Below are 21,112 nucleotides of genomic sequence, written 5' to 3'. Positions count from 1 at the left end.
AGTTTCGGGTCTATCGACCTGCCGATTTGCATGCGGGTTGGCCCATTCATCCGCTTCAAAATGGTACCGAGTTTGTCCAGATCCATCCAGGTTAAGGTACCTTCAGGCTGCGATACATGGGAGCCAGGCGGGTTGGCGCTGACAGGCCTCCCTATGGGACTTACTGCACAAAAGCGAAAGAAGGGGCATCCGCTGCTACTTCTGGGATTTTCTCCAAAAGTTTCGGGTCTATCGACCTGCCGATTTGCATGCGGGTTGGCCCATTCATCCGCTTCAAAATGGTACCGAGTTTGTCCAGATCCATCCAGGTTAAGGTACCTTCAGGCTGCGATACATGGGAGCCAGGCGGGTTGGCGCTGACAGGCCTCCCTATGGGACTTACTGCACAAAAGCGAAAGAAGGGGCATCCGCTGCTACTTCTGGGATTTTCTCCAAAAGTTTCGGGTCTATCGACCTGCCGATTTGCATGCGGGTTGGCCCATTCATCCGCTTCAAAATGGTACCGAGTTTGTCCAGATCCATCCAGGTTAAGGTACCTTCAGGCTGCGATACATGGGAGCCAGGCGGGTTGGCGCTGACAGGCCTCCCTATGGGACTTACTGCACAAAAGCGAAAGAAGGGGCATCCGCTGCTACTTCTGGGATTTTCTCCAAAAGTTTCGGGTCTATCGACCTGCCGATTTGCATGCGGGTTGGCCCATTCATCCGCTTCAAAATGGTACCGAGTTTGTCCAGATCCATCCAGGTTAAGGTACCTTCAGGCTGCGATACATGGGAGCCAGGCGGGTTGGCGCTGACAGGCCTCCCTATGGGACTTACTGCACAAAAGCGAAAGAAGGGGCATCCGCTGCTACTTCTGGGATTTTCTCCAAAAGTTTCGGGTCTATCGACCTGCCGATTTGCATGCGGGTTGGCCCATTCATCCGCTTCAAAATGGTACCGAGTTTGTCCAGATCCATCCAGGTTAAGGTACCTTCAGGCTGCGATACATGGGAGCCAGGCGGGTTGGCGCTGACAGGCCTCCCTATGGGACTTACTGCACAAAAGCGAAAGAAGGGGCATCCGCTGCTACTTCTGGGATTTTCTCCAAAAGTTTCGGGTCTATCGACCTGCCGATTTGCATGCGGGTTGGCCCATTCATCCGCTTCAAAATGGTACCGAGTTTGTCCAGATCCATCCAGGTTAAGGTACCTTCAGGCTGCGATACATGGGAGCCAGGCGGGTTGGCGCTGACAGGCCTCCCTATGGGACTTACTGCACAAAAGCGAAAGAAGGGGCATCCGCTGCTACTTCTGGGATTTTCTCCAAAAGTTTCGGGTCTATCGACCTGCCGATTTGCATGCGGGTTGGCCCATTCATCCGCTTCAAAATGGTACCGAGTTTGTCCAGATCCATCCAGGTTAAGGTACCTTCAGGCTGCGATACATGGGAGCCAGGCGGGTTGGCGCTGACAGGCCTCCCTATGGGACTTACTGCACAAAAGCGAAAGAAGGGGCATCCGCTGCTACTTCTGGGATTTTCTCCAAAAGTTTCGGGTCTATCGACCTGCCGATTTGCATGCGGGTTGGCCCATTCATCCGCTTCAAAATGGTACCGAGTTTGTCCAGATCCATCCAGGTTAAGGTACCTTCAGGCTGCGATACATGGGAGCCAGGCGGGTTGGCGCTGACAGGCCTCCCTATGGGACTTACTGCACAAAAGCGAAAGAAGGGGCATCCGCTGCTACTTCTGGGATTTTCTCCAAAAGTTTCGGGTCTATCGACCTGCCGATTTGCATGCGGGTTGGCCCATTCATCCGCTTCAAAATGGTACCGAGTTTGTCCAGATCCATCCAGGTTAAGGTACCTTCAGGCTGCGATACATGGGAGCCAGGCGGGTTGGCGCTGACAGGCCTCCCTATGGGACTTACTGCACAAAAGCGAAAGAAGGGGCATCCGCTGCTACTTCTGGGATTTTCTCCAAAAGTTTCGGGTCTATCGACCTGCCGATTTGCATGCGGGTTGGCCCATTCATCCGCTTCAAAATGGTACCGAGTTTGTCCAGATCCATCCAGGTTAAGGTACCTTCAGGCTGCGATACATGGGAGCCAGGCGGGTTGGCGCTGACAGGCCTCCCTATGGGACTTACTGCACAAAAGCGAAAGAAGGGGCATCCGCTGCTACTTCTGGGATTTTCTCCAAAAGTTTCGGGTCTATCGACCTGCCGATTTGCATGCGGGTTGGCCCATTCATCCGCTTCAAAATGGTACCGAGTTTGTCCAGATCCATCCAGGTTAAGGTACCTTCAGGCTGCGATACATGGGAGCCAGGCGGGTTGGCGCTGACAGGCCTCCCTATGGGACTTACTGCACAAAAGCGAAAGAAGGGGCATCCGCTGCTACTTCTGGGATTTTCTCCAAAAGTTTCGGGTCTATCGACCTGCCGATTTGCATGCGGGTTGGCCCATTCATCCGCTTCAAAATGGTACCGAGTTTGTCCAGATCCATCCAGGTTAAGGTACCTTCAGGCTGCGATACATGGGAGCCAGGCGGGTTGGCGCTGACAGGCCTCCCTATGGGACTTACTGCACAAAAGCGAAAGAAGGGGCATCCGCTGCTACTTCTGGGATTTTCTCCAAAAGTTTCGGGTCTATCGACCTGCCGATTTGCATGCGGGTTGGCCCATTCATCCGCTTCAAAATGGTACCGAGTTTGTCCAGATCCATCCAGGTTAAGGTACCTTCAGGCTGCGATACATGGGAGCCAGGCGGGTTGGCGCTGACAGGCCTCCCTATGGGACTTACTGCACAAAAGCGAAAGAAGGGGCATCCGCTGCTACTTCTGGGATTTTCTCCAAAAGTTTCGGGTCTATCGACCTGCCGATTTGCATGCGGGTTGGCCCATTCATCCGCTTCAAAATGGTACCGAGTTTGTCCAGATCCATCCAGGTTAAGGTACCTTCAGGCTGCGATACATGGGAGCCAGGCGGGTTGGCGCTGACAGGCCTCCCTATGGGACTTACTGCACAAAAGCGAAAGAAGGGGCATCCGCTGCTACTTCTGGGATTTTCTCCAAAAGTTTCGGGTCTATCGACCTGCCGATTTGCATGCGGGTTGGCCCATTCATCCGCTTCAAAATGGTACCGAGTTTGTCCAGATCCATCCAGGTTAAGGTACCTTCAGGCTGCGATACATGGGAGCCAGGCGGGTTGGCGCTGACAGGCCTCCCTATGGGACTTACTGCACAAAAGCGAAAGAAGGGGCATCCGCTGCTACTTCTGGGATTTTCTCCAAAAGTTTCGGGTCTATCGACCTGCCGATTTGCATGCGGGTTGGCCCATTCATCCGCTTCAAAATGGTACCGAGTTTGTCCAGATCCATCCAGGTTAAGGTACCTTCAGGCTGCGATACATGGGAGCCAGGCGGGTTGGCGCTGACAGGCCTCCCTATGGGACTTACTGCACAAAAGCGAAAGAAGGGGCATCCGCTGCTACTTCTGGGATTTTCTCCAAAAGTTTCGGGTCTATCGACCTGCCGATTTGCATGCGGGTTGGCCCATTCATCCGCTTCAAAATGGTACCGAGTTTGTCCAGATCCATCCAGGTTAAGGTACCTTCAGGCTGCGATACATGGGAGCCAGGCGGGTTGGCGCTGACAGGCCTCCCTATGGGACTTACTGCACAAAAGCGAAAGAAGGGGCATCCGCTGCTACTTCTGGGATTTTCTCCAAAAGTTTCGGGTCTATCGACCTGCCGATTTGCATGCGGGTTGGCCCATTCATCCGCTTCAAAATGGTACCGAGTTTGTCCAGATCCATCCAGGTTAAGGTACCTTCAGGCTGCGATACATGGGAGCCAGGCGGGTTGGCGCTGACAGGCCTCCCTATGGGACTTACTGCACAAAAGCGAAAGAAGGGGCATCCGCTGCTACTTCTGGGATTTTCTCCAAAAGTTTCGGGTCTATCGACCTGCCGATTTGCATGCGGGTTGGCCCATTCATCCGCTTCAAAATGGTACCGAGTTTGTCCAGATCCATCCAGGTTAAGGTACCTTCAGGCTGCGATACATGGGAGCCAGGCGGGTTGGCGCTGACAGGCCTCCCTATGGGACTTACTGCACAAAAGCGAAAGAAGGGGCATCCGCTGCTACTTCTGGGATTTTCTCCAAAAGTTTCGGGTCTATCGACCTGCCGATTTGCATGCGGGTTGGCCCATTCATCCGCTTCAAAATGGTACCGAGTTTGTCCAGATCCATCCAGGTTAAGGTACCTTCAGGCTGCGATACATGGGAGCCAGGCGGGTTGGCGCTGACAGGCCTCCCTATGGGACTTACTGCACAAAAGCGAAAGAAGGGGCATCCGCTGCTACTTCTGGGATTTTCTCCAAAAGTTTCGGGTCTATCGACCTGCCGATTTGCATGCGGGTTGGCCCATTCATCCGCTTCAAAATGGTACCGAGTTTGTCCAGATCCATCCAGGTTAAGGTACCTTCAGGCTGCGATACATGGGAGCCAGGCGGGTTGGCGCTGACAGGCCTCCCTATGGGACTTACTGCACAAAAGCGAAAGAAGGGGCATCCGCTGCTACTTCTGGGATTTTCTCCAAAAGTTTCGGGTCTATCGACCTGCCGATTTGCATGCGGGTTGGCCCATTCATCCGCTTCAAAATGGTACCGAGTTTGTCCAGATCCATCCAGGTTAAGGTACCTTCAGGCTGCGATACATGGGAGCCAGGCGGGTTGGCGCTGACAGGCCTCCCTATGGGACTTACTGCACAAAAGCGAAAGAAGGGGCATCCGCTGCTACTTCTGGGATTTTCTCCAAAAGTTTCGGGTCTATCGACCTGCCGATTTGCATGCGGGTTGGCCCATTCATCCGCTTCAAAATGGTACCGAGTTTGTCCAGATCCATCCAGGTTAAGGTACCTTCAGGCTGCGATACATGGGAGCCAGGCGGGTTGGCGCTGACAGGCCTCCCTATGGGACTTACTGCACAAAAGCGAAAGAAGGGGCATCCGCTGCTACTTCTGGGATTTTCTCCAAAAGTTTCGGGTCTATCGACCTGCCGATTTGCATGCGGGTTGGCCCATTCATCCGCTTCAAAATGGTACCGAGTTTGTCCAGATCCATCCAGGTTAAGGTACCTTCAGGCTGCGATACATGGGAGCCAGGCGGGTTGGCGCTGACAGGCCTCCCTATGGGACTTACTGCACAAAAGCGAAAGAAGGGGCATCCGCTGCTACTTCTGGGATTTTCTCCAAAAGTTTCGGGTCTATCGACCTGCCGATTTGCATGCGGGTTGGCCCATTCATCCGCTTCAAAATGGTACCGAGTTTGTCCAGATCCATCCAGGTTAAGGTACCTTCAGGCTGCGATACATGGGAGCCAGGCGGGTTGGCGCTGACAGGCCTCCCTATGGGACTTACTGCACAAAAGCGAAAGAAGGGGCATCCGCTGCTACTTCTGGGATTTTCTCCAAAAGTTTCGGGTCTATCGACCTGCCGATTTGCATGCGGGTTGGCCCATTCATCCGCTTCAAAATGGTACCGAGTTTGTCCAGATCCATCCAGGTTAAGGTACCTTCAGGCTGCGATACATGGGAGCCAGGCGGGTTGGCGCTGACAGGCCTCCCTATGGGACTTACTGCACAAAAGCGAAAGAAGGGGCATCCGCTGCTACTTCTGGGATTTTCTCCAAAAGTTTCGGGTCTATCGACCTGCCGATTTGCATGCGGGTTGGCCCATTCATCCGCTTCAAAATGGTACCGAGTTTGTCCAGATCCATCCAGGTTAAGGTACCTTCAGGCTGCGATACATGGGAGCCAGGCGGGTTGGCGCTGACAGGCCTCCCTATGGGACTTACTGCACAAAAGCGAAAGAAGGGGCATCCGCTGCTACTTCTGGGATTTTCTCCAAAAGTTTCGGGTCTATCGACCTGCCGATTTGCATGCGGGTTGGCCCATTCATCCGCTTCAAAATGGTACCGAGTTTGTCCAGATCCATCCAGGTTAAGGTACCTTCAGGCTGCGATACATGGGAGCCAGGCGGGTTGGCGCTGACAGGCCTCCCTATGGGACTTACTGCACAAAAGCGAAAGAAGGGGCATCCGCTGCTACTTCTGGGATTTTCTCCAAAAGTTTCGGGTCTATCGACCTGCCGATTTGCATGCGGGTTGGCCCATTCATCCGCTTCAAAATGGTACCGAGTTTGTCCAGATCCATCCAGGTTAAGGTACCTTCAGGCTGCGATACATGGGAGCCAGGCGGGTTGGCGCTGACAGGCCTCCCTATGGGACTTACTGCACAAAAGCGAAAGAAGGGGCATCCGCTGCTACTTCTGGGATTTTCTCCAAAAGTTTCGGGTCTATCGACCTGCCGATTTGCATGCGGGTTGGCCCATTCATCCGCTTCAAAATGGTACCGAGTTTGTCCAGATCCATCCAGGTTAAGGTACCTTCAGGCTGCGATACATGGGAGCCAGGCGGGTTGGCGCTGACAGGCCTCCCTATGGGACTTACTGCACAAAAGCGAAAGAAGGGGCATCCGCTGCTACTTCTGGGATTTTCTCCAAAAGTTTCGGGTCTATCGACCTGCCGATTTGCATGCGGGTTGGCCCATTCATCCGCTTCAAAATGGTACCGAGTTTGTCCAGATCCATCCAGGTTAAGGTACCTTCAGGCTGCGATACATGGGAGCCAGGCGGGTTGGCGCTGACAGGCCTCCCTATGGGACTTACTGCACAAAAGCGAAAGAAGGGGCATCCGCTGCTACTTCTGGGATTTTCTCCAAAAGTTTCGGGTCTATCGACCTGCCGATTTGCATGCGGGTTGGCCCATTCATCCGCTTCAAAATGGTACCGAGTTTGTCCAGATCCATCCAGGTTAAGGTACCTTCAGGCTGCGATACATGGGAGCCAGGCGGGTTGGCGCTGACAGGCCTCCCTATGGGACTTACTGCACAAAAGCGAAAGAAGGGGCATCCGCTGCTACTTCTGGGATTTTCTCCAAAAGTTTCGGGTCTATCGACCTGCCGATTTGCATGCGGGTTGGCCCATTCATCCGCTTCAAAATGGTACCGAGTTTGTCCAGATCCATCCAGGTTAAGGTACCTTCAGGCTGCGATACATGGGAGCCAGGCGGGTTGGCGCTGACAGGCCTCCCTATGGGACTTACTGCACAAAAGCGAAAGAAGGGGCATCCGCTGCTACTTCTGGGATTTTCTCCAAAAGTTTCGGGTCTATCGACCTGCCGATTTGCATGCGGGTTGGCCCATTCATCCGCTTCAAAATGGTACCGAGTTTGTCCAGATCCATCCAGGTTAAGGTACCTTCAGGCTGCGATACATGGGAGCCAGGCGGGTTGGCGCTGACAGGCCTCCCTATGGGACTTACTGCACAAAAGCGAAAGAAGGGGCATCCGCTGCTACTTCTGGGATTTTCTCCAAAAGTTTCGGGTCTATCGACCTGCCGATTTGCATGCGGGTTGGCCCATTCATCCGCTTCAAAATGGTACCGAGTTTGTCCAGATCCATCCAGGTTAAGGTACCTTCAGGCTGCGATACATGGGAGCCAGGCGGGTTGGCGCTGACAGGCCTCCCTATGGGACTTACTGCACAAAAGCGAAAGAAGGGGCATCCGCTGCTACTTCTGGGATTTTCTCCAAAAGTTTCGGGTCTATCGACCTGCCGATTTGCATGCGGGTTGGCCCATTCATCCGCTTCAAAATGGTACCGAGTTTGTCCAGATCCATCCAGGTTAAGGTACCTTCAGGCTGCGATACATGGGAGCCAGGCGGGTTGGCGCTGACAGGCCTCCCTATGGGACTTACTGCACAAAAGCGAAAGAAGGGGCATCCGCTGCTACTTCTGGGATTTTCTCCAAAAGTTTCGGGTCTATCGACCTGCCGATTTGCATGCGGGTTGGCCCATTCATCCGCTTCAAAATGGTACCGAGTTTGTCCAGATCCATCCAGGTTAAGGTACCTTCAGGCTGCGATACATGGGAGCCAGGCGGGTTGGCGCTGACAGGCCTCCCTATGGGACTTACTGCACAAAAGCGAAAGAAGGGGCATCCGCTGCTACTTCTGGGATTTTCTCCAAAAGTTTCGGGTCTATCGACCTGCCGATTTGCATGCGGGTTGGCCCATTCATCCGCTTCAAAATGGTACCGAGTTTGTCCAGATCCATCCAGGTTAAGGTACCTTCAGGCTGCGATACATGGGAGCCAGGCGGGTTGGCGCTGACAGGCCTCCCTATGGGACTTACTGCACAAAAGCGAAAGAAGGGGCATCCGCTGCTACTTCTGGGATTTTCTCCAAAAGTTTCGGGTCTATCGACCTGCCGATTTGCATGCGGGTTGGCCCATTCATCCGCTTCAAAATGGTACCGAGTTTGTCCAGATCCATCCAGGTTAAGGTACCTTCAGGCTGCGATACATGGGAGCCAGGCGGGTTGGCGCTGACAGGCCTCCCTATGGGACTTACTGCACAAAAGCGAAAGAAGGGGCATCCGCTGCTACTTCTGGGATTTTCTCCAAAAGTTTCGGGTCTATCGACCTGCCGATTTGCATGCGGGTTGGCCCATTCATCCGCTTCAAAATGGTACCGAGTTTGTCCAGATCCATCCAGGTTAAGGTACCTTCAGGCTGCGATACATGGGAGCCAGGCGGGTTGGCGCTGACAGGCCTCCCTATGGGACTTACTGCACAAAAGCGAAAGAAGGGGCATCCGCTGCTACTTCTGGGATTTTCTCCAAAAGTTTCGGGTCTATCGACCTGCCGATTTGCATGCGGGTTGGCCCATTCATCCGCTTCAAAATGGTACCGAGTTTGTCCAGATCCATCCAGGTTAAGGTACCTTCAGGCTGCGATACATGGGAGCCAGGCGGGTTGGCGCTGACAGGCCTCCCTATGGGACTTACTGCACAAAAGCGAAAGAAGGGGCATCCGCTGCTACTTCTGGGATTTTCTCCAAAAGTTTCGGGTCTATCGACCTGCCGATTTGCATGCGGGTTGGCCCATTCATCCGCTTCAAAATGGTACCGAGTTTGTCCAGATCCATCCAGGTTAAGGTACCTTCAGGCTGCGATACATGGGAGCCAGGCGGGTTGGCGCTGACAGGCCTCCCTATGGGACTTACTGCACAAAAGCGAAAGAAGGGGCATCCGCTGCTACTTCTGGGATTTTCTCCAAAAGTTTCGGGTCTATCGACCTGCCGATTTGCATGCGGGTTGGCCCATTCATCCGCTTCAAAATGGTACCGAGTTTGTCCAGATCCATCCAGGTTAAGGTACCTTCAGGCTGCGATACATGGGAGCCAGGCGGGTTGGCGCTGACAGGCCTCCCTATGGGACTTACTGCACAAAAGCGAAAGAAGGGGCATCCGCTGCTACTTCTGGGATTTTCTCCAAAAGTTTCGGGTCTATCGACCTGCCGATTTGCATGCGGGTTGGCCCATTCATCCGCTTCAAAATGGTACCGAGTTTGTCCAGATCCATCCAGGTTAAGGTACCTTCAGGCTGCGATACATGGGAGCCAGGCGGGTTGGCGCTGACAGGCCTCCCTATGGGACTTACTGCACAAAAGCGAAAGAAGGGGCATCCGCTGCTACTTCTGGGATTTTCTCCAAAAGTTTCGGGTCTATCGACCTGCCGATTTGCATGCGGGTTGGCCCATTCATCCGCTTCAAAATGGTACCGAGTTTGTCCAGATCCATCCAGGTTAAGGTACCTTCAGGCTGCGATACATGGGAGCCAGGCGGGTTGGCGCTGACAGGCCTCCCTATGGGACTTACTGCACAAAAGCGAAAGAAGGGGCATCCGCTGCTACTTCTGGGATTTTCTCCAAAAGTTTCGGGTCTATCGACCTGCCGATTTGCATGCGGGTTGGCCCATTCATCCGCTTCAAAATGGTACCGAGTTTGTCCAGATCCATCCAGGTTAAGGTACCTTCAGGCTGCGATACATGGGAGCCAGGCGGGTTGGCGCTGACAGGCCTCCCTATGGGACTTACTGCACAAAAGCGAAAGAAGGGGCATCCGCTGCTACTTCTGGGATTTTCTCCAAAAGTTTCGGGTCTATCGACCTGCCGATTTGCATGCGGGTTGGCCCATTCATCCGCTTCAAAATGGTACCGAGTTTGTCCAGATCCATCCAGGTTAAGGTACCTTCAGGCTGCGATACATGGGAGCCAGGCGGGTTGGCGCTGACAGGCCTCCCTATGGGACTTACTGCACAAAAGCGAAAGAAGGGGCATCCGCTGCTACTTCTGGGATTTTCTCCAAAAGTTTCGGGTCTATCGACCTGCCGATTTGCATGCGGGTTGGCCCATTCATCCGCTTCAAAATGGTACCGAGTTTGTCCAGATCCATCCAGGTTAAGGTACCTTCAGGCTGCGATACATGGGAGCCAGGCGGGTTGGCGCTGACAGGCCTCCCTATGGGACTTACTGCACAAAAGCGAAAGAAGGGGCATCCGCTGCTACTTCTGGGATTTTCTCCAAAAGTTTCGGGTCTATCGACCTGCCGATTTGCATGCGGGTTGGCCCATTCATCCGCTTCAAAATGGTACCGAGTTTGTCCAGATCCATCCAGGTTAAGGTACCTTCAGGCTGCGATACATGGGAGCCAGGCGGGTTGGCGCTGACAGGCCTCCCTATGGGACTTACTGCACAAAAGCGAAAGAAGGGGCATCCGCTGCTACTTCTGGGATTTTCTCCAAAAGTTTCGGGTCTATCGACCTGCCGATTTGCATGCGGGTTGGCCCATTCATCCGCTTCAAAATGGTACCGAGTTTGTCCAGATCCATCCAGGTTAAGGTACCTTCAGGCTGCGATACATGGGAGCCAGGCGGGTTGGCGCTGACAGGCCTCCCTATGGGACTTACTGCACAAAAGCGAAAGAAGGGGCATCCGCTGCTACTTCTGGGATTTTCTCCAAAAGTTTCGGGTCTATCGACCTGCCGATTTGCATGCGGGTTGGCCCATTCATCCGCTTCAAAATGGTACCGAGTTTGTCCAGATCCATCCAGGTTAAGGTACCTTCAGGCTGCGATACATGGGAGCCAGGCGGGTTGGCGCTGACAGGCCTCCCTATGGGACTTACTGCACAAAAGCGAAAGAAGGGGCATCCGCTGCTACTTCTGGGATTTTCTCCAAAAGTTTCGGGTCTATCGACCTGCCGATTTGCATGCGGGTTGGCCCATTCATCCGCTTCAAAATGGTACCGAGTTTGTCCAGATCCATCCAGGTTAAGGTACCTTCAGGCTGCGATACATGGGAGCCAGGCGGGTTGGCGCTGACAGGCCTCCCTATGGGACTTACTGCACAAAAGCGAAAGAAGGGGCATCCGCTGCTACTTCTGGGATTTTCTCCAAAAGTTTCGGGTCTATCGACCTGCCGATTTGCATGCGGGTTGGCCCATTCATCCGCTTCAAAATGGTACCGAGTTTGTCCAGATCCATCCAGGTTAAGGTACCTTCAGGCTGCGATACATGGGAGCCAGGCGGGTTGGCGCTGACAGGCCTCCCTATGGGACTTACTGCACAAAAGCGAAAGAAGGGGCATCCGCTGCTACTTCTGGGATTTTCTCCAAAAGTTTCGGGTCTATCGACCTGCCGATTTGCATGCGGGTTGGCCCATTCATCCGCTTCAAAATGGTACCGAGTTTGTCCAGATCCATCCAGGTTAAGGTACCTTCAGGCTGCGATACATGGGAGCCAGGCGGGTTGGCGCTGACAGGCCTCCCTATGGGACTTACTGCACAAAAGCGAAAGAAGGGGCATCCGCTGCTACTTCTGGGATTTTCTCCAAAAGTTTCGGGTCTATCGACCTGCCGATTTGCATGCGGGTTGGCCCATTCATCCGCTTCAAAATGGTACCGAGTTTGTCCAGATCCATCCAGGTTAAGGTACCTTCAGGCTGCGATACATGGGAGCCAGGCGGGTTGGCGCTGACAGGCCTCCCTATGGGACTTACTGCACAAAAGCGAAAGAAGGGGCATCCGCTGCTACTTCTGGGATTTTCTCCAAAAGTTTCGGGTCTATCGACCTGCCGATTTGCATGCGGGTTGGCCCATTCATCCGCTTCAAAATGGTACCGAGTTTGTCCAGATCCATCCAGGTTAAGGTACCTTCAGGCTGCGATACATGGGAGCCAGGCGGGTTGGCGCTGACAGGCCTCCCTATGGGACTTACTGCACAAAAGCGAAAGAAGGGGCATCCGCTGCTACTTCTGGGATTTTCTCCAAAAGTTTCGGGTCTATCGACCTGCCGATTTGCATGCGGGTTGGCCCATTCATCCGCTTCAAAATGGTACCGAGTTTGTCCAGATCCATCCAGGTTAAGGTACCTTCAGGCTGCGATACATGGGAGCCAGGCGGGTTGGCGCTGACAGGCCTCCCTATGGGACTTACTGCACAAAAGCGAAAGAAGGGGCATCCGCTGCTACTTCTGGGATTTTCTCCAAAAGTTTCGGGTCTATCGACCTGCCGATTTGCATGCGGGTTGGCCCATTCATCCGCTTCAAAATGGTACCGAGTTTGTCCAGATCCATCCAGGTTAAGGTACCTTCAGGCTGCGATACATGGGAGCCAGGCGGGTTGGCGCTGACAGGCCTCCCTATGGGACTTACTGCACAAAAGCGAAAGAAGGGGCATCCGCTGCTACTTCTGGGATTTTCTCCAAAAGTTTCGGGTCTATCGACCTGCCGATTTGCATGCGGGTTGGCCCATTCATCCGCTTCAAAATGGTACCGAGTTTGTCCAGATCCATCCAGGTTAAGGTACCTTCAGGCTGCGATACATGGGAGCCAGGCGGGTTGGCGCTGACAGGCCTCCCTATGGGACTTACTGCACAAAAGCGAAAGAAGGGGCATCCGCTGCTACTTCTGGGATTTTCTCCAAAAGTTTCGGGTCTATCGACCTGCCGATTTGCATGCGGGTTGGCCCATTCATCCGCTTCAAAATGGTACCGAGTTTGTCCAGATCCATCCAGGTTAAGGTACCTTCAGGCTGCGATACATGGGAGCCAGGCGGGTTGGCGCTGACAGGCCTCCCTATGGGACTTACTGCACAAAAGCGAAAGAAGGGGCATCCGCTGCTACTTCTGGGATTTTCTCCAAAAGTTTCGGGTCTATCGACCTGCCGATTTGCATGCGGGTTGGCCCATTCATCCGCTTCAAAATGGTACCGAGTTTGTCCAGATCCATCCAGGTTAAGGTACCTTCAGGCTGCGATACATGGGAGCCAGGCGGGTTGGCGCTGACAGGCCTCCCTATGGGACTTACTGCACAAAAGCGAAAGAAGGGGCATCCGCTGCTACTTCTGGGATTTTCTCCAAAAGTTTCGGGTCTATCGACCTGCCGATTTGCATGCGGGTTGGCCCATTCATCCGCTTCAAAATGGTACCGAGTTTGTCCAGATCCATCCAGGTTAAGGTACCTTCAGGCTGCGATACATGGGAGCCAGGCGGGTTGGCGCTGACAGGCCTCCCTATGGGACTTACTGCACAAAAGCGAAAGAAGGGGCATCCGCTGCTACTTCTGGGATTTTCTCCAAAAGTTTCGGGTCTATCGACCTGCCGATTTGCATGCGGGTTGGCCCATTCATCCGCTTCAAAATGGTACCGAGTTTGTCCAGATCCATCCAGGTTAAGGTACCTTCAGGCTGCGATACATGGGAGCCAGGCGGGTTGGCGCTGACAGGCCTCCCTATGGGACTTACTGCACAAAAGCGAAAGAAGGGGCATCCGCTGCTACTTCTGGGATTTTCTCCAAAAGTTTCGGGTCTATCGACCTGCCGATTTGCATGCGGGTTGGCCCATTCATCCGCTTCAAAATGGTACCGAGTTTGTCCAGATCCATCCAGGTTAAGGTACCTTCAGGCTGCGATACATGGGAGCCAGGCGGGTTGGCGCTGACAGGCCTCCCTATGGGACTTACTGCACAAAAGCGAAAGAAGGGGCATCCGCTGCTACTTCTGGGATTTTCTCCAAAAGTTTCGGGTCTATCGACCTGCCGATTTGCATGCGGGTTGGCCCATTCATCCGCTTCAAAATGGTACCGAGTTTGTCCAGATCCATCCAGGTTAAGGTACCTTCAGGCTGCGATACATGGGAGCCAGGCGGGTTGGCGCTGACAGGCCTCCCTATGGGACTTACTGCACAAAAGCGAAAGAAGGGGCATCCGCTGCTACTTCTGGGATTTTCTCCAAAAGTTTCGGGTCTATCGACCTGCCGATTTGCATGCGGGTTGGCCCATTCATCCGCTTCAAAATGGTACCGAGTTTGTCCAGATCCATCCAGGTTAAGGTACCTTCAGGCTGCGATACATGGGAGCCAGGCGGGTTGGCGCTGACAGGCCTCCCTATGGGACTTACTGCACAAAAGCGAAAGAAGGGGCATCCGCTGCTACTTCTGGGATTTTCTCCAAAAGTTTCGGGTCTATCGACCTGCCGATTTGCATGCGGGTTGGCCCATTCATCCGCTTCAAAATGGTACCGAGTTTGTCCAGATCCATCCAGGTTAAGGTACCTTCAGGCTGCGATACATGGGAGCCAGGCGGGTTGGCGCTGACAGGCCTCCCTATGGGACTTACTGCACAAAAGCGAAAGAAGGGGCATCCGCTGCTACTTCTGGGATTTTCTCCAAAAGTTTCGGGTCTATCGACCTGCCGATTTGCATGCGGGTTGGCCCATTCATCCGCTTCAAAATGGTACCGAGTTTGTCCAGATCCATCCAGGTTAAGGTACCTTCAGGCTGCGATACATGGGAGCCAGGCGGGTTGGCGCTGACAGGCCTCCCTATGGGACTTACTGCACAAAAGCGAAAGAAGGGGCATCCGCTGCTACTTCTGGGATTTTCTCCAAAAGTTTCGGGTCTATCGACCTGCCGATTTGCATGCGGGTTGGCCCATTCATCCGCTTCAAAATGGTACCGAGTTTGTCCAGATCCATCCAGGTTAAGGTACCTTCAGGCTGCGATACATGGGAGCCAGGCGGGTTGGCGCTGACAGGCCTCCCTATGGGACTTACTGCACAAAAGCGAAAGAAGGGGCATCCGCTGCTACTTCTGGGATTTTCTCCAAAAGTTTCGGGTCTATCGACCTGCCGATTTGCATGCGGGTTGGCCCATTCATCCGCTTCAAAATGGTACCGAGTTTGTCCAGATCCATCCAGGTTAAGGTACCTTCAGGCTGCGATACATGGGAGCCAGGCGGGTTGGCGCTGACAGGCCTCCCTATGGGACTTACTGCACAAAAGCGAAAGAAGGGGCATCCGCTGCTACTTCTGGGATTTTCTCCAAAAGTTTCGGGTCTATCGACCTGCCGATTTGCATGCGGGTTGGCCCATTCATCCGCTTCAAAATGGTACCGAGTTTGTCCAGATCCATCCAGGTTAAGGTACCTTCAGGCTGCGATACATGGGAGCCAGGCGGGTTGGCGCTGACAGGCCTCCCTATGGGACTTACTGCACAAAAGCGAAAGAAGGGGCATCCGCTGCTACTTCTGGGATTTTCTCCAAAAGTTTCGGGTCTATCGACCTGCCGATTTGCATGCGGGTTGGCCCATTCATCCGCTTCAAAATGGTACCGAGTTTGTCCAGATCCATCCAGGTTAAGGTACCTTCAGGCTGCGATACATGGGAGCCAGGCGGGTTGGCGCTGACAGGCCTCCCTATGGGACTTACTGCACAAAAGCGAAAGAAGGGGCATCCGCTGCTACTTCTGGGATTTTCTCCAAAAGTTTCGGGTCTATCGACCTGCCGATTTGCATGCGGGTTGGCCCATTCATCCGCTTCAAAATGGTACCGAGTTTGTCCAGATCCATCCAGGTTAAGGTACCTTCAGGCTGCGATACATGGGAGCCAGGCGGGTTGGCGCTGACAGGCCTCCCTATGGGACTTACTGCACAAAAGCGAAAGAAGGGGCATCCGCTGCTACTTCTGGGATTTTCTCCAAAAGTTTCGGGTCTATCGACCTGCCGATTTGCATGCGGGTTGGCCCATTCATCCGCTTCAAAATGGTACCGAGTTTGTCCAGATCCATCCAGGTTAAGGTACCTTCAGGCTGCGATACATGGGAGCCAGGCGGGTTGGCGCTGACAGGCCTCCCTATGGGACTTACTGCACAAAAGCGAAAGAAGGGGCATCCGCTGCTACTTCTGGGATTTTCTCCAAAAGTTTCGGGTCTATCGACCTGCCGATTTGCATGCGGGTTGGCCCATTCATCCGCTTCAAAATGGTACCGAGTTTGTCCAGATCCATCCAGGTTAAGGTACCTTCAGGCTGCGATACATGGGAGCCAGGCGGGTTGGCGCTGACAGGCCTCCCTATGGGACTTACTGCACAAAAGCGAAAGAAGGGGCATCCGCTGCTACTTCTGGGATTTTCTCCAAAAGTTTCGGGTCTATCGACCTGCCGATTTGCATGCGGGTTGGCCCATTCATCCGCTTCAAAATGGTACCGAGTTTGTCCAGATCCATCCAGGTTAAGGTACCTTCAGGCTGCGATACATGGGAGCCAGGCGGGTTGGCGCTGACAGGCCTCCCTATGGGACTTACTGCACAAAAGCGAAAGAAGGGGCATCCGCTGCTACTTCTGGGATTTTCTCCAAAAGTTTCGGGTCTATCGACCTGCCGATTTGCATGCGGGTTGGCCCATTCATCCGCTTCAAAATGGTACCGAGTTTGTCCAGATCCATCCAGGTTAAGGTACCTTCAGGCTGCGATACATGGGAGCCAGGCGGGTTGGCGCTGACAGGCCTCCCTATGGGACTTACTGCACAAAAGCGAAAGAAGGGGCATCCGCTGCTACTTCTGGGATTTTCTCCAAAAGTTTCGGGTCTATCGACCTGCCGATTTGCATGCGGGTTGGCCCATTCATCCGCTTCAAAATGGTACCGAGTTTGTCCAGATCCATCCAGGTTAAGGTACCTTCAGGCTGCGATACATGGGAGCCAGGCGGGTTGGCGCTGACAGGCCTCCCTATGGGACTTACTGCACAAAAGCGAAAGAAGGGGCATCCGCTGCTACTTCTGGGATTTTCTCCAAAAGTTTCGGGTCTATCGACCTGCCGATTTGCATGCGGGTTGGCCCATTCATCCGCTTCAAAATGGTACCGAGTTTGTCCAGATCCATCCAGGTTAAGGTACCTTCAGGCTGCGATACATGGGAGCCAGGCGGGTTGGCGCTGACAGGCCTCCCTATGGGACTTACTGCACAAAAGCGAAAGAAGGGGCATCCGCTGCTACTTCTGGGATTTTCTCCAAAAGTTTCGGGTCTATCGACCTGCCGATTTGCATGCGGGTTGGCCCATTCATCCGCTTCAAAATGGTACCGAGTTTGTCCAGATCCATCCAGGTTAAGGTACCTTCAGGCTGCGATACATGGGAGCCAGGCGGGTTGGCGCTGACAGGCCTCCCTATGGGACTTACTGCACAAAAGCGAAAGAAGGGGCATCCGCTGCTACTTCTGGGATTTTCTCCAAAAGTTTCGGGTCTATCGACCTGCCGATTTGCATGCGGGTTGGCCCATTCATCCGCTTCAAAATGGTACCGAGTTTGTCCAGATCCATCCAGGTTAAGGTACCTTCAGGCTGCGATACATGGGAGCCAGGCGGGTTGGCGCTGACAGGCCTCCCTATGGGACTTACTGCACAAAAGCGAAAGAAGGGGCATCCGCTGCTACTTCTGGGATTTTCTCCAAAAGTTTCGGGTCTATCGACCTGCCGATTTGCATGCGGGTTGGCCCATTCATCCGCTTCAAAATGGTACCGAGTTTGTCCAGATCCATCCAGGTTAAGGTACCTTCAGGCTGCGATACATGGGAGCCAGGCGGGTTGGCGCTGACAGGCCTCCCTATGGGACTTACTGCACAAAAGCGAAAGAAGGGGCATCCGCTGCTACTTCTGGGATTTTCTCCAAAAGTTTCGGGTCTATCGACCTGCCGATTTGCATGCGGGTTGGCCCATTCATCCGCTTCAAAATGGTACCGAGTTTGTCCAGATCCATCCAGGTTAAGGTACCTTCAGGCTGCGATACATGGGAGCCAGGCGGGTTGGCGCTGACAGGCCTCCCTATGGGACTTACTGCACAAAAGCGAAAGAAGGGGCATCCGCTGCTACTTCTGGGATTTTCTCCAAAAGTTTCGGGTCTATCGACCTGCCGATTTGCATGCGGGTTGGCCCATTCATCCGCTTCAAAATGGTACCGAGTTTGTCCAGATCCATCCAGGTTAAGGTACCTTCAGGCTGCGATACATGGGAGCCAGGCGGGTTGGCGCTGACAGGCCTCCCTATGGGACTTACTGCACAAAAGCGAAAGAAGGGGCATCCGCTGCTACTTCTGGGATTTTCTCCAAAAGTTTCGGGTCTATCGACCTGCCGATTTGCATGCGGGTTGGCCCATTCATCCGCTTCAAAATGGTACCGAGTTTGTCCAGATCCATCCAGGTTAAGGTACCTTCAGGCTGCGATACATGGGAGCCAGGCGGGTTGGCGCTGACAGGCCTCCCTATGGGACTTACTGCACAAAAGCGAAAGAAGGGGCATCCGCTGCTACTTCTGGGATTTTCTCCAAAAGTTTCGGGTCTATCGACCTGCCGATTTGCATGCGGGTTGGCCCATTCATCCGCTTCAAAATGGTACCGAGTTTGTCCAGATCCATCCAGGTTAAGGTACCTTCAGGCTGCGATACATGGGAGCCAGGCGGGTTGGCGCTGACAGGCCTCCCTATGGGACTTACTGCACAAAAGCGAAAGAAGGGGCATCCGCTGCTACTTCTGGGATTTTCTCCAAAAGTTTCGGGTCTATCGACCTGCCGATTTGCATGCGGGTTGGCCCATTCATCCGCTTCAAAATGGTACCGAGTTTGTCCAGATCCATCCAGGTTAAGGTACCTTCAGGCTGCGATACATGGGAGCCAGGCGGGTTGGCGCTGACAGGCCTCCCTATGGGACTTACTGCACAAAAGCGAAAGAAGGGGCATCCGCTGCTACTTCTGGGATTTTCTCCAAAAGTTTCGGGTCTATCGACCTGCCGATTTGCATGCGGGTTGGCCCATTCATCCGCTTCAAAATGGTACCGAGTTTGTCCAGATCCATCCAGGTTAAGGTACCTTCAGGCTGCGATACATGGGAGCCAGGCGGGTTGGCGCTGACAGGCCTCCCTATGGGACTTACTGCACAAAAGCGAAAGAAGGGGCATCCGCTGCTACTTCTGGGATTTTCTCCAAAAGTTTCGGGTCTATCGACCTGCCGATTTGCATGCGGGTTGGCCCATTCATCCGCTTCAAAATGGTACCGAGTTTGTCCAGATCCATCCAGGTTAAGGTACCTTCAGGCTGCGATACATGGGAGCCAGGCGGGTTGGCGCTGACAGGCCTCCCTATGGGACTTACTGCACAAAAGCGAAAGAAGGGGCATCCGCTGCTACTTCTGGGATTTTCTCCAAAAGTTTCGGGTCTATCGACCTGCCGATTTGCATGCGGGTTGGCCCATTCATCCGCTTCAAAATGGTACCGAGTTTGTCCAGATCCATCCAGGTTAAGGTACCTTCAGGCTGCGATACATGGGAGCCAGGCGGGTTGGCGCTGACAGGCCTCCCTATGGGACTTACTGCACAAAAGCGAAAGAAGGGGCATCCGCTGCTACTTCTGGGATTTTCTCCAAAAGTTTCGGGTCTATCGACCTGCCGATTTGCATGCGGGTTGGCCCATTCATCCGCTTCAAAATGGTACCGAGTTTGTCCAGATCCATCCAGGTTAAGGTACCTTCAGGCTGCGATACATGGGAGCCAGGCGGGTTGGCGCTGACAGGCCTCCCTATGGGACTTACTGCACAAAAGCGAAAGAAGGGGCATCCGCTGCTACTTCTGGGATTTTCTCCAAAAGTTTCGGGTCTATCGACCTGCCGATTTGCATGCGGGTTGGCCCATTCATCCGCTTCAAAATGGTACCGAGTTTGTCCAGATCCATCCAGGTTAAGGTACCTTCAGGCTGCGATACATGGGAGCCAGGCGGGTTGGCGCTGACAGGCCTCCCTATGGGACTTACTGCACAAAAGCGAAAGAAGGGGCATCCGCTGCTACTTCTGGGATTTTCTCCAAAAGTTTCGGGTCTATCGACCTGCCGATTTGCATGCGGGTTGGCCCATTCATCCGCTTCAAAATGGTACCGAGTTTGTCCAGATCCATCCAGGTTAAGGTACCTTCAGGCTGCGATACATGGGAGCCAGGCGGGTTGGCGCTGACAGGCCTCCCTATGGGACTTACTGCACAAAAGCGAAAGAAGGGGCATCCGCTGCTACTTCTGGGATTTTCTCCAAAAGTTTCGGGTCTATCGACCTGCCGATTTGCATGCGGGTTGGCCCATTCATCCGCTTCAAAATGGTACCGAGTTTGTCCAGATCCATCCAGGTTAAGGTACCTTCAGGCTGCGATACATGGGAGCCAGGCGGGTTGGCGCTGACAGGCCTCCCTATGGGACTTACTGCACAAAAGCGAAAGAAGGGGCATCCGCTGCTACTTCTGGGATTTTCTCCAAAAGTTTCGGGTCTATCGACCTGCCGATTTGCATGCGGGTTGGCCCATTCATCCGCTTCAAAATGGTACCGAGTTTGTCCAGATCCATCCAGGTTAAGGTACCTTCAGGCTGCGATACATGGGAGCCAGGCGGGTTGGCGCTGACAGGCCTCCCTATGGGACTTACTGCACAAAAGCGAAAGAAGGGGCATCCGCTGCTACTTCTGGGATTTTCTCCAAAAGTTTCGGGTCTATCGACCTGCCGATTTGCATGCGGGTTGGCCCATTCATCCGCTTCAAAATGGTACCGAGTTTGTCCAGATCCATCCAGGTTAAGGTACCTTCAGGCTGCGATACATGGGAGCCAGGCGGGTTGGCGCTGACAGGCCTCCCTATGGGACTTACTGCACAAAAGCGAAAGAAGGGGCATCCGCTGCTACTTCTGGGATTTTCTCCAAAAGTTTCGGGTCTATCGACCTGCCGATTTGCATGCGGGTTGGCCCATTCATCCGCTTCAAAATGGTACCGAGTTTGTCCAGATCCATCCAGGTTAAGGTACCTTCAGGCTGCGATACATGGGAGCCAGGCGGGTTGGCGCTGACAGGCCTCCCTATGGGACTTACTGCACAAAAGCGAAAGAAGG

This window comes from Patiria miniata, unplaced genomic scaffold (assembly GCF_015706575.1).
Source record: "Patiria miniata isolate m_02_andy unplaced genomic scaffold, ASM1570657v1 HiC_scaffold_13, whole genome shotgun sequence".
NCBI lineage: Eukaryota > Metazoa > Echinodermata > Asteroidea > Valvatida > Asterinidae > Patiria > Patiria miniata.
The sequence above is the reverse complement of the archived record's forward strand: the minus strand, read 5'-3'. Positions refer to the sequence as shown.